This window comes from Cherax quadricarinatus, chromosome 45 (assembly GCF_038502225.1).
Source record: "Cherax quadricarinatus isolate ZL_2023a chromosome 45, ASM3850222v1, whole genome shotgun sequence".
Taxonomy (NCBI): Eukaryota; Metazoa; Arthropoda; class Malacostraca; order Decapoda; family Parastacidae; genus Cherax; species Cherax quadricarinatus.
The window spans coordinates 3652695-3671652 of record NC_091336.1 but is presented as its reverse complement, the minus strand read 5'-3'; positions in this window follow the sequence as shown (position 1 = coordinate 3671652).

Here is an 18958-nt window from a genome sequence, read left to right as displayed (position 1 = left end):
GCGGCATAATCGATCAATTTTAACATTAGCGCCATACCTGGGATGAAAACCTGCCACAGCTATAGTGCTCTCAGCGTTTCTTTGTACTGGCGACAGCCTTGGATAATAATAATAATAATAATAATAGTAATAATAATAATATCTTTATTTCTACAAGTACATGTACAAGGTATACAGTCTGAGCACTGAGCACTTCTCAGTGCCAACAACAACATAACTATCTTTAACTACAATATCAGATCTTTAAGCAAGCATTACGATGACCTCATAGCATTACTAAATTCCTTACATGCCAATATGTCCATCATTACACTAACTGAAACCTGGCTAAAGCCTGATAGTACAGATGTCTATACCATTCCTGGTTACACAGCCATACACAACTGTAGGCCAGACCAACAAGGGGGTGGCACAGCCATATACTACTCAGACCAACTAGAATGTATCACTAATACTTGCACAAGGGATGAACATGAGGAATATATAATAGCCAAATTCAAATCCAAATACCTACAAAAACCTCTCACATTGATAAACATCTACAGAGTTCCACAGTCAAACATTAGCCAATTTAGTCAAAACCTAGGAAGTATGATAACTGATGCACGCATGAACAAAGATCACTTACTACTCTCAGGTGACTTAAATATAAATCTCCTGCAAGACCAGTACCCACACGTTACTGAATTCACAAACACAATGAGTAACTGTATGTTGCTACCAACAGTAACAAAACCTACAAGAGTTACAGAGACTCGTGTTTCCCTACTTGACCACATCTGGACCAACACCATATCCCCTTTAAAATCAGGCATAATTACAGATAATACCACAGACCACTACCCTACTTTCCTCATAACAACTCTTGGTAAACTACCCCAAGACACTACTAAAGTCACCTTCAGACTTCACAATGAGGCAGCCATTAATAACTTCACAACAGCAGTAGCAAACATTGACTGGCACACTGAGCTAGAAATCTATACAGATATTGACGAATGTTTTAATAATTTTCTAAAAAAGACCCAATACCTCTATAACAAGCACTGCCCTAAAAAAACTAAACAGATGACAGCTAAGAGACTGAACAGTCCCTGGCTAACACCCAGCATTCTCAAATCCATAAATACAAAACACCAATATGAAAAACAGTACAGAATGGGTCACATAACCAGAGACCAAACAAAACGTTACTCGTCAATCCTAACCAGCCTGATAAGAAGGGCAAAAAAAATTGTATTATGAGAACAGATTATCCAACTTACGAGGTGATATAAAAAAAGACCTGGAAAACCCTATCAGAAATTCTGGGAACAAAAAAGATATCACGAAATAGCGAAACAAAATTAGCAAAATCAGATGAACCCCAACTCCCACCAACAGAAACAGCAAACAGACTCAATGATTTCTTCTCCACTATAGGACAAAACCTTGCCAATAAAATCCCAAGCTCAGATACCCCACCAAATGACTACCTCACCGGCAACTACCCGAACACACTGTTCCTAGCTCCGACTAACCCATACGAAGTCTCCCTTATTATCAACGCACTAAAAAACAAGGCAGGAGATTTAAATACCTTACCACCCTTTATATACAAAAAAGTGTCACAAGTGTTATCACCAATCATTGCAACACTCTTTAACAAATCCATTGAATCCTCCACCTTCCCTACAGTACTCAAAATAGCAAGGGTCACCCCGATCCACAAAGGAGGAGACCAAACAGAGTTGAATAACTATAGGCCAATATCCAACTTACACCCTCTCTCAAAAATCTTCGAAAAATTAATTCATAAACGAATCTACTCCTACCTTATCTCCCAAAACATACTCAACCCCTGCCAATTTGGATTCAGGCCTAATAAAAATACTAATGATGCTATTATACACATGCTAGAACATATATACACTGCAATAGAGAAAAAAGAAGTCCCACTGGGGATCTTCATTGACTTACGTAAAGCTTTTGATACAGTTGACCATGACTTGCTCCACGTAAAATTGTCACACTATGGTATAAGAGGGCACTCCCTCAACTACCTCAAGTCATACCTCAGCAACAGAAGCCAATATGTGTACGCAAATGGGGCAAACTCTTCTGCACAACCAATTACAGTTGGTGTCCCACAGGGAAGTGTCCTTGGCCCTCTTCTCTTTCTCCTATACATAAATGACCTTCCAACTGCTTCGCAATTACTCAAACCCACACTATTTGCAGATGACACTACATACGTCTTCTCTCACCCGAGCCCAGTCACGCTAGCCAATACTGTAAATACCGAATTACAGAAAATATCTACCTGGATGAGGACTAACAAACTTACACTAAACATTGACAAAACCTACTTCATTCAGTTTGGTAACAGAGCTACAGATGTCCCTCTTAACATAATGATAAACGGATCACCTATCACAAAGCTAACAGAGGGAAAATTCTTAGGAATCCACCTTGATAATAGACTCAAATTTCATACACATATACAACAAATTTCTAAAAAAAATTCCAAGACTGTAGGCATACTATCGAAGATACGGTACTATGCTCCACAGTCAGCCCTCCTGGCCCTATATCACTCTCTTATTTACCCCTATCTCACATATGGAATTTGTGCATGGGGCTCAACAACAATTAACCATCTCAGACCACTAATTACCCAACAAAAGGCTGCAGTTAGAATGATAACAAATTCTCACTACAGGCAGCAAACTCCACCAATATTCAATACACTAAACCTACTCACCATACAAAACATCCATACTTATTACTGCACCTATTACATACATAGAACACTTAACTCTGATATTAACCCTCCCCTCAAACATCTCCTTGCCAACCTCAACAGAACACATGACCATAACACAAGGCACAGATCACTCTTTGATGTTCCTCGTGTCCATCTCACACTATGCAAAAACTCAATGCACATTTGATTAACACAAGCCTATCCGATGTTATCCTGACGCCAAATGACTTCGAACAGGCGATAAATGACATGCCCATGCACTCTGCCCCAGGGCCAGACTCATGGAACTCTGTGTTCATCAAGAACTGCAAGAAGCCCCTATCATGAGCCTTTTCCATCCTATGGAGAGGGAGCATGGACACGGGGGTTGTCCCTCAGTTACTAAAAACAACAGACATAGCCCCACTCCACAAAGGGGGCAGTAAAGCAATAGCAAAGAACTACAGACCAATAGCACTAACATCCCATATCATAAAAATCTTTGAAAGGGTCCTAAGAAGCAAGATCACCACCCATCTAGAAACCCATCAGTTACACAACCCAGGGCAACATGGGTTTAGAACAGGTCGCTCCTGTCTGTCTCAACTATTGGATCACTACGACAAGGTCCTAAATGCACTAGAAGACAAAAAGAATGCAGATGTAATATATACAGACTTTGCAAAAGCCTTCGACAAGTGTGACCATGGCGTAATAGCGCACAAAATGCGTGCTAAAGGAATAACAGGAAAAGTCGGTCGATGGATCTATAATTTCCTCACTAACAGAACACAGAGAGTAGTCCGAGGCAGCTACGGTGAAAAGCTCTGTTCCACAAGGCACAGTACTAGCTCCCATCTTGTTCCTCATCCTCATATCCGACATAGACAAGGATGTCAGCCACAGCACCGTGTCTTCCTTTGCAGATGACACCCGAATCTGCATGACAGTGTCTTCCATTGCAGACACTGCAAGGCTCCAGGCGGACATCAACCAAATCTTTCAGTGGGCTGCAGAAAACAATATGAAGTTCAACGATGAGAAATTTCAATTACTCAGATATGGTAAACATGAGGAAATTAAATCTTCATCAGAGTACAAAACAAATTCTGGCCACAAAATAGAGCGAAACACCAAAGTCAAAGACCTGGGAGTGATTATGTCGGAGGATCTCACCTTCAAGGACCATAACATTGTATCAATCGCATCTGCTAGAAAAATGACAGGATGGATAATGAGAACCTTCAAAACTAGGGAGGCCAAGCCCATGATGACACTCTTCAGGTCACTTGTTCTATCTAGGCTGGAATATTGCTGCACTCTAACAGCACCTTTCAAGGCAGGTGAAATTGCCGACCTAGAAAATGTACAGAGAACTTTCACGGCGCGCATAACGGAGATAAAACACCTCAATTACTGGGAGCACTTGAGGTTTCTAAACCTGTATTCCCTGGAACGCAGGAGGGAGAGATACATGATTATATACACCTGGAAAATCCTAGAGGGACTAGTACCGAACTTGCACACGAAAATCACTCACTACGAAAGCAAAAGACTTGGCAGACGATGCACCATCCCCCCAATGAAAAGCAGGGGTGTCACTAGCACGTTAAGAGACCATACAATAAGTGTCAGGGGCCCGAGACTGTTCAACTGCCTCCCAGCACACATAAGGGGGATTACCAACAGACCCCTGGCAGTCTTCAAGCTGGCACTGGACAAGCACCTAAAGTCAGTTCCTGATCAGCCGGGCTGTGGTTCGTACGTTGGTTTGCGTGCAGCCAGCAGCAACAGCCTGGTTGGTCAGGGGCTGATCCACCAGGAGGCCTGGTCGCGGACCGGGCCGCGGGGGCGTTGACCCCCGAAACTCTCTCCAGGTAATCTCCAGGTAAACATAAAAGGCCCTAAAACCTGGAATTCATTACCTGTAAATATGAAAGAAACACTACCTGTTTATAAATTCAAGTCTCTTCTCAAAGATCACTTACTCACCCAAAACCAAATAAATACTGAATAACTGAACCTTATAAATTGTATATCTTAAATGTTTCTCACAATTATATCACTTAAATGTTAAACCTAAAACCCAATCTAACTTTACTATTTTTTAAATACACTACCTAACAGAATTCTCCATACGACTGAATGTACAACAATTCAAGCAACCATATGACCTGTCTTTGTAATACTCACTTGTGCTTTATAGTAATCTGTTTACATTAATGTTTTATCACTGATTTCATCATTGCTTAGTTAATCTTAAGTTAATTTTAAGCCAGCCCGTAATGCTATGCATAGTATAAGTGGCTTTGGCATGCTGCTCTTACCTGTATTTTTTTGTACCTCTGTATGTGTGCTCAAATTGTAAATAAATAAATAAATAAATAAATAAATACTAATATACAGAAAGCCGCTTGTTATGCAGAGCATTTCGGGCAAATTAGGTAAATTTTATCCCAGGATGCGACCCACACCATTCAACTAACACCCAGGTACCTATTTTACTGATAGGTGAACATGGAAAGCAGGTGTCTTAGGGAAACACTTCCTAATGTTTCCACCCGTTACCTGGAGTTTACCTGGAGTTCCGGGGGTCAACGCCCCCACGGCCCGGTCTGTGATCAGGCCTCCTGGTGGATCATGGCCTCGTCAACCAGGCTGTTACTGCTGGCTGCACGCAATCCAACGTACGAACCACAGTCCGGCTAGTCAGGTACCGACTCTAGGTGCTTGTCCAGTGCCTGCTTGAAGACAGCCAGGAGTTTCTTGGTAATCCCCCCTTATGTATGCTGGGAGGAAGTTGAACAGTCTTGGGCCCCTGACACTTGCTGTGTTGTCTCTTAACGTGCTAGTGATACCCCTGCTTTTCACTGGGGGGATGTTGCATCATCTGCCGAGTCTTTTGCTTTCGTTGCCAGTGATTTTCGTGTGCAGGTTTGGTACTAGTCCCTCTAGGATTTTCCAGGTGTATATAATCATGTATCTCTCCCGCCTGCGTTCCAGGGAATACAGGTTCAGGAACTTCAAGATTTTTTAGATTTTAGATTTTGCCACCGAAGTGGCTAGTTTATTGTGCAGGTCATATCCATCCTGTGGACGGTAGCGCGAGAGCATATGGATACACAAAAGGCCTAGGAACTAGGCCCCAAAGGGTTAACAGGAATACATATGGATTTATATCTACATATCTATAGTTCACTTATCTGTTACAAGCAAATTTAGGAAATTTGCTTAGTATATCTGGTATCTTATTTTCATTAATAAGATATCTTGACATGTCACATAGGTTATTATACTGTCTGTCTCTGTATTCCTCAATAAGTGGACAATTAAGCACTTAGTGTTCAAGAGAATGACCATATGCCTGATCACATAATTTACATTTAGTTTGATCATCATCTGTGTGTCTCCCAAACTGCCAGAAGTACTTATAACCAAGCCTAAGCCTGGCCACTACAACATCAGTCAGTCTGTTCACATTGCAAGTTGCTCCATAAACATACTTATCTACGTTCATGTTATCATAGTGGGTTATAGATCTACTCAGGCTTCTAACTGCATTCCTATAACAATCATTTTCATTATTTACTTCTCTCCTAATATTATTCCTAATGCTAGACACAGTTATACCAAAGTTATATTCTACATTCTCCTTCTCGATACTCTTCTTGGCTAACATATCAACTTTATCATGAAGGAGTAATCCAATGTGTGATGGGATCCATAGCAATTGTACATTAATTCCTTTGTCCCTAATTTTTGAGTATCTATACCTGGCTTCCCCAATGAGCATGTTGTTGGAGTCATTATATGAGCCAAGAGCCTTCAATGATGACATAGAATCAGTAATGATGATAGAGTCAAGCTCAGTGTCATAGGTTAGCTTTAGCGCCATTAGGATTGCAAACAATTCAGTTTGCAGTGTAGACGCCCAGTTGTTAATTCTTATGCCTAACTCAACAAATTTATTATCGTTCTTAACTAGGGAGGTGGCAACAAGAGCAGATGCAGCCCTGCCAGAAGACTCCTGTTTAGATCCATCAGTGTATATAACTTGTGATAACTTGTTACTACCAGCTAGGTGAGAAATTTCTTCTTGAGCAGTTGCTCTAACAAGAGATTTAAGGAAGGGATTACTAGCAATGAGCTTCTTGGGAGGAACTTGTAGGTATGTGATATTAAATGAACACATCTTCCATGGAGGGGTGAAATGCTCTTGTTGCCTACAGTGATACAGTTCATGCAGGTTATAAAACTTAATGCAATTGCACGTTTTCACAATCCATTTAGATCTGTGTGTATTTACCTCTAGACACTTGGTAAGATTCACTGTGACAGTGTCTGGTTCGTTTCTCAACATTCTAATACCGAGTACAGTGTTAATTTCAACAATCCTATCACTGATACTAGAAATACCAAGCTCCTTCCTCATGTTAAGAACTTTTGTAGATCTGGGACAGCCAAGAATAATCCTGAGAGCTTCATTTTGCATTAACTCCAAGGGTCGGAGAGAACTTTCTCTAGCTAATATCAACATGGGAGCAGCATAATCAATTAAGGACCTAACATAGGCTATGTACATCATTCTCACGATTCTCACATTTGCACCATAGTTGGGATTGTAGCCAGCAACAGCTTTGAGAGCATTTAGCCTAGCTTTACATTTCTTGTTTAGTTGTGGTATAGTGGATTTGTTAAAGGGTACATCTACACCAAGATATCTGTAAGTTTTAACGTAGCTAATGATTTCACCTTGCAAATAGATGGGTGGGGGATGTCGTTTGCTTGTTAATATCTTAGTTTTAGAGGAAGATATTATGAGGCTTTTCGATTACAAATTGCTTGAACTTCATTAAGAATGGTATTCATCTTCTTATGCCCTGTTGTATGGATCATGATATCATCAGCATAGCTTATAGCTATATGTTTAGGTGAGGCAGGTAGAGCATTTAGGAGAGCATTAATCAGAATATTAAATAGCATGGGACTAAGAACTCCTCCCTGCGGTGTACCTAAAGACATTTCTTTAGAATCACTTCTGAAGCCTTGGTAAAGGACAGAGGATACTCTATTTGACAGGTATCCTATTATCCAGCAGAGTAAGCTACCACCAATATTCATTTTGGCTAGTTCATGTAGTATAACGGTTCTGTTCGCAATATCAAATGCAGATTTTAGATCAAGAAAAGTGGTAAAACTAGTAGAGGTGTGTGCAGTGAGAAAGGTGGAAATACAGTTCTGCACACTTTTACCTTTCATGAACCCATAGAGGTAGGGGGAAAGTTGATGTCTGATTCTGTAGTACAGTCTGTTAAGCATCATTCTTTCAAAAGTTTTACAAAGACAACTAGTTAAGGAGATCGGCCTAAATGTATCAGGCTGTTGGGGCTTAGGGATAGGCACAATGAGACTATTGGTCCAGGAAGTAGGAAGAACGCCCTCAATGTAACTGAGATTATACAGTGCCAAGAAAGGGTTATCAGGCACGTGCCTTAGAGTTCTGAGAATATCATAGGTTATACCATCCTCTCCAGGAGCAGTTGATCGACCTTTGGTTAATGCATTATCTAATTCATACTCGGTAAAGAGGCAATCACTCTCATCAATATTTTGGCTCATAAAATTAATCAGTTTCAACATTTCTTCAGAAGTACTCTCTATTTTTTTTCTAATATGAGATGGAAGACTTTCATGCCTGGATGTTTTGGACCAGTCATTTATGAGGTCATTTGCTTTTTCAAGAGGAAAGGGATGAGCAACATTGCCAGTCTTTTTCCTGGTTATTTTATTTATACCTTTCCAAGCCAAACTCAAAGGGGTGGACCTATTTAATCCACTAACAAACTGTTCCCATTCCTGTTGCCTAAGTTCTTCCTTTCTATTCCTTGCATTTGTTAGTGCAGCTTGGAACGTTCTGAGCAGGTCTGGGGTTCTACATTCACGGTATGCTTTACCAATCCTCCTAGCTGCATGTGTTAGATTGCGCAGCTGTGGATCATTATAGTATTTACATTGGTTTTTATTGTTATTTATAGTGGAGGGTTTTTGTTTCCTATTCCTGCCCACTTGATCTGTGAGAACACTCTCAATAGTGGTAATTAAATCATCATTAAATTTTTGTGTGCCAATGGGCTCGTAATTCTTTGTTCTGGTTTGAGAATAAGTTTCCTCCTTCTGTATTTAGCTCCTTGATTGCTGGAGATGTGATCAAGATTGACAGTTGTTAGTCTTGGGAAGTGATCAGATAGAAGATCATCAACTATGACAGAGTCATGCATCGTATATGATGTATTAAATCCAAGACACAGATCTAGTATGCCACCATATATGTGAGTAGGCTCAGTAGTTTACCTGGAGTTTACCTGGAGAGAGTTTCGGGGGTCAACGCCCCCGCGGCCCGGTCTGTGACCAGGCCTCCTGGTGGATCAGCGCCTGATCAACCAGGCTGTTGCTGCTGGCTGCACGCAAACCAACGTACGAGCCACAGCCCGGCTGATCAGGAACTGACTTTAGGTGCTTGTCCAGTGCCAGCTTGAAGACTGCCAGGGGTCTGTTGGTAATCCCCCTTATGTGTGCTGGGAGGCAGTTGAACAGTCTCGGGCCCCTGACACTTATTGTATGGTCTCTTAACGTGCTAGTGACACCCCTGCTTTTCACTGGGGGGATGGTGCATCGTCTGCCAAGTCTTTTGCTTTCGTAGTGAGTGATTTTCGTGTGCAAGTTCGGTACTAGTCCCTCTAGGATTTTCCAGGTGTATATAATCATGTATCTCTCCCTCCTGCATTCCAGGGAATACAGGTTTAGAAACCTCAAGCGCTCCCAGTAATTGAGGTGTTTTATCTCCGTTATGCGCGCCGTGAAAGTTCTCTGTACATTTTCTAGGTCGGCAATTTCACCTGCCTTGAAAGGTGCTGTTAGAGTGCAGCAATATTCCAGCCTAGATAGAACAAGTGACCTGAAGAGTGTCATCATGGGCTTGGCCTCCCTAGTTTTGAAGGTTCTCATTATCCATCCTGTCATTTTTCTAGCAGATGCGATTGATACAATGTTATGGTCCTTGAAGGTGAGATCCTCCGACATAATCACTCCCAGGTCTTTGACGTTGGTGTTTCGCTCTATTTTGTGGCCAGAATTTGTTTTGTACTCTGATGAAGATTTAATTTCCTCATGTTTACCATATCTGAGTAATTGAAATTTCTCATCGTTGAACTTCATATTGTTTTCTGCAGCCCACTGAAAGATTTGGTTGATGTCCGCCTGGAGCCTTGCAGTGTCTGCAATGGAAGACACTGTCATGCAGATTCGGGTGTCATCTGCAAAGGAAGACACGGTGCTGTGGCTGACATCCTTGTCTAAGTCGGATATGAGGATGAGGAACAAGATGGGAGCTAGTACTGTGCCTTGAGGAACAGAGCTTTTCACCGTAGCTGCCTCGGACTTTACTCTGTTGACGACTACTCTCTGTGTTCTGTTAGTGAGGAAATTATAGATCCATCGACCGACTTTTCCTGTTATTCCTTTAGCGCGCATTTTGTGCGCTATTACGCCATGGTCACACCTGTCGAAGACTTTTGCAAAGTCTGTATATATTACATCTGCATTCTTTTTGTCTTCTAGTGCATTTAGGACCTTGTCGTAGTGATCCAGTAGTTGAGACAGACAGGAGCGACCTGTTCTAAACCCATGTTGCCCTGGGTTGTGTAACTGATGGGTTTCTAGATGGGTGGTGATCTTGCTTCTTAGGACCCTTTCAAAGATTTTTATGATATGGGATGTTAGTGCTATTGGTCTGTAGTTCTTTGCTGTTGCTTTACTGCCCCCTTTGTGGAGTGGGGCTATGTCTGTTGTTTTTAGTAACTGAGGGACGACCCCCGTGTCCATGCTCCCTCTCCATAGGATGGAAAAGGCTCGTGATAGGGGATTCTTGCAGTTCTTGATGAACACAGAGTTCCATGAGTCTGGCCCTGGGGCAGAGTGCATGGGCATGTCATTTATCGCCTGTTCGAAGTCATTTGGCGTCAGGATAACATCGGATAGGCTTGTGTTAATCAAATTTTGTGGCTCTCTCATAAAAAATTCATTTTGATCTTCGACTCTCAGTCTGGTTAGTGGCTTGCTAAAAACTGAGTCATATTGGGACTTGAGTAGCTCACTCATTTCCTTGCTGTCATCTGTGTAGGACCCATCTTGTTTAAGTAGGGGCCCAATACTGGACGTTGTTCTCGATTTTGATTTGGCATAGGAGAAGAAATACTTTGGGTTTCTTTCGATTTCATTTATGGCTTTTAGTTCTTCCCGCGATTCCTGACTCCTAAAGGATTCTTTTAGCTTAAGTTCGATGCTTGCTATTTCTCTGACCAGTGTCTCCCTGCGCATTTCAGATATATTGACCTCTTTTAGCCGCTCTGTTATTCTTTTCCGTCGCCTGTAAAGGGAGCGCCTGTCTCTTTCTATTTTACATCTACTCCTCCTTTTTCTTAGAGGAATAAGCCTTGTGCATACATCGAGTGCCACCGAGTTAATCTGTTCTAGGCATAAGTTTGGGTCTGTGTTGCTTAGTATATCTTCCCAGCTTATATCGGTTAGGACTTGGTTTACTTGGTCCCACTTTATGTTTTTGTTATTGAAGTTGAATTTGGTGAATGCTCCCTCGTGACTAGTCTCATTTTGTCGGTCTGGGGCTCCACGCATACATGTCTGAACCTCAATTATGTTGTGATCTGAGTATATTGTTTTTGATATGGTGACATTTCTTATCAGATCATCATTGTTAGTGAAGATGAGGTCTAGTGTATTCTCCAGTCTAGTAGGCTCTATTATTTGCTGGTTTAAATTGAATTTTGTGCAGAGATTTAAAAGCTCGTGTGAGTGTGAGTTTTCATCAGAGCTGCCTCCTGGTGTTATTACTGCAACAATATTATTTGCTATATTCCTCCATTTTAGGTGCCTTACCTGGAGTTTACCTGGAGAGAGTTCCGGGGGTCAACGCCCCCGCGGCCCGGTCTGAGACCAGGCCTCCTGGTGGATCACAGCCTGATCAACCAGGCTGTTGCTGCTGGCTGCACGCAAACCAACATACGAGCTACAGCCCGGCTGATCCGGAACTGACTTTAGGTGCTTGTCCAGTGCCAGCTTGAAGACTGCCAGGGGTCTGTTGGTAATCCCCCTTATGTGTGCTGGGAGGCAGTTGAACAGTCTCGGGCCCCTGACACTTATTGTATGGTCTCTTAACGTGCTAGTGACACCCCTGCTTTTCATTGGGGGGATGGTGCATCGTCTGCCAAGTCTTTTGCTTTCGTAATGAGTGATTTTCGTGTGCAAGTAAGTTGAAGTCCCCCAGGAGCAAGATGTTGGGTGCAGGAGCTGGAAGATTTTCCAGACAGTGGTCAATTTTTAACAGCTGTTCCTGGAATTGCTGGGATGTTGCATCCAGAGGCTTGTAGACTACCACAATGACTAGGTTTTGGTTCTCGACCTTTACTGCTAAAGCTTCCACTACATCATTTGAGGCATTAAGCAGTTCTGTGCAAACAAGTGACTCTGCAATGTACAGGCCAACCCCCCCCTTTTGCCTGTTCACTCTGTCACATCTGTATAGGTTGTAACCTGGGATCCATATTTCGTTGTCCAAGTGATCCTTTATGTGGGTCTCAGTGAAAGCCGCGAACATTGCTTTTGCCTCTGCAAGCAGTCCACGGATGAAAGGTATTTTGTTGTTTGTTGCTTGCTTTAGACCCTGTATATTTGCAAAGAAGAATGTCATCAGACTGGTGGTATTGTTGGTACTGGGGGGGGGATTTTTTTTTCGGCATTAGTATCTGTATCTGTTGGTTTGGAGTGGAGGCCATCGACTGTGGTTCCACTCCAGGAATGACTGGATTTGGTGTATGATTTCTGCCATTTCCTGCCAGTTTTTTTTCCTTCCTGGCACTAAAAAACCTCTCCCTCTTGAGTGGCTGTGGCTACCCAGGTTTTCCCATGGCCTGGATGTTTTGTATCTTTTTGTCCCCTTTAGATGGTATGCCTGGCAATTTAAGTTATAGCACAGTCTTTCCTGTACTGAAGAGGTACACAGTTCAGGGTGAAAAAGCTTACAGGAAGGGAGTTTGCATTTTCCTGTTGTCATATGGGCATGGCATTTTCTAGGGTGGTCATAGTTGCATGTCCCATCCGTTTTTCCAGATTTCCCATGCCAGCAGATACCAAGTGCATAGTATGTGCACAGGCTTGGTTTCCGCTTGCCTTGGGTTTCTGTGACTGTATTCCCTGTTGGTGCATGTTTCCCTGTCTTACTTCTATCCTCCCTAGCACCAACAATGGAGCTCCCACCAGTTGTTTTTGGTAATTTATCCTCACTATTGCTATTGGAGTCCTCTTGTTTGCTATTTCCTGCGGTATTTCTAGTTTGCAATATTGGTTTTATCTTATCTTTGACTACACTTGTTTCCCTACTATGGCTCCTGTCCCCTATGAGGTCATTTATATGTATTCCTTCCTGCGTATAATTCCCGACTACCTGGACAAAATCTCCAGCTTCACCATTACTGTCTCCCAGGACAGTATCTCCAGCTTCACCATTTCTGTCTCCCAGGACAGCACCTCCAGCTTCACCATTACTGTCTCCCAGGACAGCACTATCAGCCCCACATTTACTGACTACCAGGACATCACCTCCAGCCTTACAGTTTGTGACTACATGGCCAGTATCAAGGGCAGTACCATTCAGCCCAGACTTTTTATGTTCCCATCTGTTGTAGAAAGCTTCCAGGTTTTCTATGAAAGCAGCTTTGATGTTGTCCTCTTTTAATACCCTTGTGATTTTAGTCCACAGATTTTCCTCATTTGGGCATACCCAAAAACACTTCTCTGTTTTAATACTGCTTGTAGCTAGTTCTGGGATATCTGCACAAGGGGCGTGACACCAATTTCCACAAAAATGACACTTTATCCATGTGGAAGCCCGTTTGTTTGACTGACCACAGACTACACACAGCTTCATAATGATTTGAATGGTTGATTTACTGCAATTCTACTAGCAACCTCTTGAATATTATATTAATAACCTTAGATGAAGCTCTAGCTATTTGTATTTCTGTTTCTAACTCTTTTTGTATATTGGACAGCTTACCGTCACAATTCGAACATTATCATGCTCATTTAGCAATCTCACTAGTTTAGTTCCATTGGTGTTTGTTATAGACCCACCAATATTCTTATGTCTGGCATTAAAATCTCCAAGAATGATGGTAGGTTCACTATTGATGCGATCTGGTAAAGCATCAGGTCGAAGCTGGTTCGCTGGGGCATAGAGATTAAAAATGTTTATGGAAAAATCGCCTGCATATACTTTGACACCATGATACTGCATGTTAACTCGACTCTGCAAGGAAAGGAGTGAATGTGGCAAGCTCTTTCTGACATACATCACACAACAGTTGGTTGACCTTAGGTTATACGCTGCATATCCAGGCAAGTTTGGTGGAGGTGCTCCATCTTTCAATCTACATTCCTGCAAACAGATGACATCAATATTCTTGGTTGCACTAATATGATGTAAGTCAGGCAACCGCTTCCTGATGGAAGCAATGTTCCATGAAAAGATTCGTAATGTATCCATTGTAGTGAGTTATTACAATCTCTTGCTCATAAGATGGTAAAACTATTATGCTTTGACTACAGTGTGCAGATACTTAAGAGCAAATAGCATAGTTTGTACGTCTTTATCTTCAGGACCTTTATTTTTAAGCATTTTTCGGCATTTTGGCAGCCAGTGATAAGGCAAGTCTTGAAGGCAAGAGTTATGGGCTTCAAGCGCTCCCAGTAACTGAGTTTTTTTTTTTTATCTCAGTTATGCGTGCCTTGAAGGTTCTCTGTACATTTTCTAGGTCACCAATTTCATCTGCTTTGAAAGGTGCTGTTAGTGTGCAGCAATATTCCAGCCTAGATAGAAGAAGCGACCTGAAGAATGTCATAATGGGCTTGGCATCCCTAGTTTTGAAGGTTCTCATTATCCATCCTGTCATTTTTCTAGCAGATATGATTGTTACAATGTTATGGTACTTGAAGGTGAGATTCTCCGACATGATCACTCCCAGGTCTTTGACGTTAATTTTTCGCTCTATTGTGTGGTTGGAATTTATTTTATACTCTGATGAAGTTTTAAATTCCTCACGTTTACCATTTCGGAGTAATTGTAATTTCTCATCGATGAACTTCATATTGTTTTCTGCAGCCACTGAAAGATTTGGTTGATGTCCGCCTGGAGCCTTGAAGTGTCTGCAATGGAAGACACTGTCATGCAGATTCGGGTGTCATCTGCAAAGGAAGACACGGTGCTGTGGCTGACATCCTTGTGTATGTCAGATATGAGGATGAGAATCAAGATGGGAGCGAGTACTGTGCCTTGTGGAACAGAGCTTTTCACTGTAGCCGCCTCAGACTTTACTCTGTTGACTACTACTCTTTGTGTTTTATTTGTGAGGAAATTATAGATCCATCTACCAACTTTTCCTGTTATTTTTTTTATATTTTATTTAAAAATACATTACAATACATTAAAAAAAATAAAAGAATAAATGAACCCCTTATCGACTCCGCCACAGAAAATATAAATTTTTCATTTTGTCATTGTCCGCATCGCTATTGGGCCGTGCGGACGTGCTGCGCAGTCGCTCCTGAATAAGTTGGCTTTTGCGCAGTTTACCTGTTTTCACTTGGATATCAAAATGGCGGAACGTACAGGACGGAGAATAAATACTATCTGCATTGAACTGGTTCATGGTACGTTAAGTGGAGATACGATGAACGTCCTTCTCCCTAGCATCATTAGGGATACATATGGTATTCCCAATGAGGAATTGTATGGCGTCACTCTTAATGGTTTGACAAGAATCTTCGTGAAATTTCTACGAGCCAGCTTCTACACAAGAATTGTCGAGCATTACCAGGAACAACGCATGAGTGTGAATTCAGCGATGGATGTCGTGTTACATGACGTCTCTAATTACTTCACATGGGTGAAGGTGCGAAATGTACCCTTCGAGGCCACGGCATATGGCCTACAGGAGTTTTTTAGCAGTTATGGGACAGTGCATTCTGCAACCATGGGGGTGTGGAGGGATGGTCCATATGAAGGGATGCCGGAAGGTTCTTACACCCTTAAAATGTCTTTAACAAGGCCTATACCATCCTATGTTACAATGACCGGTTATAGAACACAGGTTTATGTGTACTATGCTGGTCAGAGGAAAACATGTCATCTGTGTAGCTCTTATGAGCACATGGCAGCCCAGTGTCCTAGGAGGCAGGCTCCTCGAGTTCTGGAAACTCCAATTGTGATTCAGCAGCCATGTGATTTGGTGCCTGGCTCTGGTGCCTCGGGAGGCCGGAGGACTGACCTCTGGAGCGAGGAGGTCGAACGGGAGGTGGCGGTGGCGGAGACGTGTGTCACTCTCCCAGGGGCGTTGGGGGAGTCGAAGGTGACATCTGAGGAGTCTTTAGTCCAGGAAGCTTCGACCCAGGATGGTTTATTGGCAGATGTGATCAAGGATTTTCTGGATGGGGAGGAGCCCTGTGCAGAAGGTGTCCTCAGTTTATGTGAAGCTGGAGCGCTGGAGGGACAACAAATCGTGGAGGAAGACTTGAGTAAGAAAGGGCTGGAGCATGTGGTGGTCGTGGAGGTACACCAGGAGGATTCGCCTGATGGTGATATGTGTGTAAGTGGAAGTTCTAGGAAAAGAACTGCGGCGTCAGAGATAGACGAGGTCATTACCCCGGGGCAGAGGCCAGGGAAGAAGTCATGGGCAGCGGTGGTGGAGCCGATGCCTCATAGTGGTAGAGGTGCGCCTGAGTTGCACAGTGGGGGAGGGAGGGGGGAGGTGACTGCACAGGAAAACTCGAGTGGCAAGGAACATGTAATGTGAAAAGTGCAGTGAGTAAATCCCAGCGGCATAGGGGAAAGCCGCCCCTTCTATAATTTTCAGATGTGTCATGCTTAATGTTAATGGACTTAAGACTGAGGACAAGAAAGTTTGGTTGGAGTGGTTTTTACGGCGGTTTGATGTCGACATTTGCTTTTTGCAAGAGCATAATCACAGGGCTGGATGTGTGTTGTGGGTGAAAGGATATCGGATGTATGTTACCAGTAGTTTGCAATTGAAAGGTGGGGTAGCAGTGGCGGTAAAGGAGACCAGCCCCTTGCGTGTCATCGGTTGGGAAGAGGGGGGGGTGGGAGGGTCGTGAGGGTGGATGGTGTCTGGGGTGAGAGTCGAGCTAGTTTCGTAGGAGTTTACACGCCAGCAACTAGTAATACCAGGGTAAAAGTAGATTTTGTCAGGGAGGTATTGCTGTATCACTTGAGAGGTTTGCCTGCTATAACAGTAATAGGAGGTGATTGGAATTGTGTGATTCGGAGTGGTGATGTCGAACCGAGAGGGGCGGGTTGTGTGTTGAGTGTTCTGAGGGATGTATTGCGAGATATTGGGGTTGTTGATGTGGTGGGGAGGGGGGGATACCTAGTGGAGCACACGTTCGTCCATAGGGGATATGAAGCGCGATTGGACAGAATCTATATTAAGCAGGGTATAGATGTTGTGAGGGGTGCAAACCTTCGATGTGGGGTTTTCTGATCACAGGGCGGTAATAGCAGATTTGATGTGGGATGGAGTGGTGCATATTTATTCTGGGTACTGGAAATTAAATGTAAGGCTTCTTAAGGAGGAGGGGGAGGGGCCTTTTTTCAGTGATTGGTGGTTGCATTTTTGGGAGGCTAGGGACAGGGAGATAGATCTGTTAGATTGGTGGGAAATGCAGGCCAAACCTGAAATAGCGAATTTTTTAAGGTTAGGGGACGAGAAGAGGCGAGGTGGCGTTTTGGGTTGCAAAATTATCTGGAGGGACAGTTGCAAGACTGTTATGTTGGGGGAGGTGGTAGGAGGGATGATATGGACAGTCTGCAGAGTAGAATAGCTGAATTACACAATGATAGGTTTGATGCAATTAGGGTTAGAGCGGGGTTAGAGGACATATTGTGGGGTGATAAGCCGTCTGGGTTTGTTTCACGTAAATTTCGGGACCGACAGAGAGTAACCACCATTCTACAATTGGAGACAAGCCCTGGGGTGGGAGGGTATCCAGAGGGTCGGGTCCTATCCAATACGGAAAGTATGAGTCTCTATGCTGATAGTTGGTTTAGGGAGAAATGGAGTTGGAGGGAGGGGGGTTCCTGGGAGGGTATTTTTGAAGGGGGGTTCCATAGTGTTTTAAGTGAGCAGGATAGAGCGGGGTTGGAGGTTGGTATAAGTGAGGTTGAGGTGGAAGAGGCAGTTTTCGGGATGAGTACAGGGAAAACACCAGGGATAGACGGTATACCAAATGATTTTTATAGAGCACATTGGGGGTGTATTAGGCAGTGCTTTGTTAGGGTATTGGATCATATGTTAACTAGTGGGAAGTTGGGCACATCGCAAAGTATGGGTGTCATAGTTTTGGTGCCAAAGCAGAGGGGGGGAAGAGAGTTGAGTGCTTACCGAACAATATCTCTGATGTGCGCAGATTACAAGGTTTTTGCGAAAATTTTGGGTAATAGACTGAAGAAGGTCATGGGGTGGTTGATACATGGGGGACAGTTTGGTATCCCGGGGAGGAGTATGCGGGTAGGTCATGGACGTATTCGGGATTTCCTTGAGGGTAGTAGTAAGGGAGGTATTCTAGGTCTGGATTGGGAGAATGCTTATGATTATGTGGACAGGGAATTTTTGATTGAGAGTATGGTGAGGATGGGTTTTGGAGGGAGGGTGGTGGGATGGGTGAGGACATTGTATGCAGATGCATCGATGAGAGTACAGGTAAATGGTAGGTTGGGTAGTCCTGTAAGCATGGGGAGGGGTTTAAGGCAGGGGTGTCCACTCTCCCAAATACTCTTTGCATGTATGCAGAATCCTTTCTATGTTCTGGTTGATGGTGGGATGGGAAGGATGGGGGAGAGTGGAGGCTTTTGTGGGAATATTGTTGGTTATGTAGATGATACAACAGTTTTACTTAATGAGATAGAAGATTTAAGTAAAGTGGGAAGGGTAATTGAGATTTTTGGGAATGCTACTGGGATGAGAGATAATAAGCAGAAATCACGGTTGCTGGAGGTAGGCGCTTGGGTAGGTGGGACCTTGGGGGAGGAGTTTGGCTGGATAACTGTAGAAAGGCTAAAGATTTGTGGGATTTTGTAATTGGCAGATG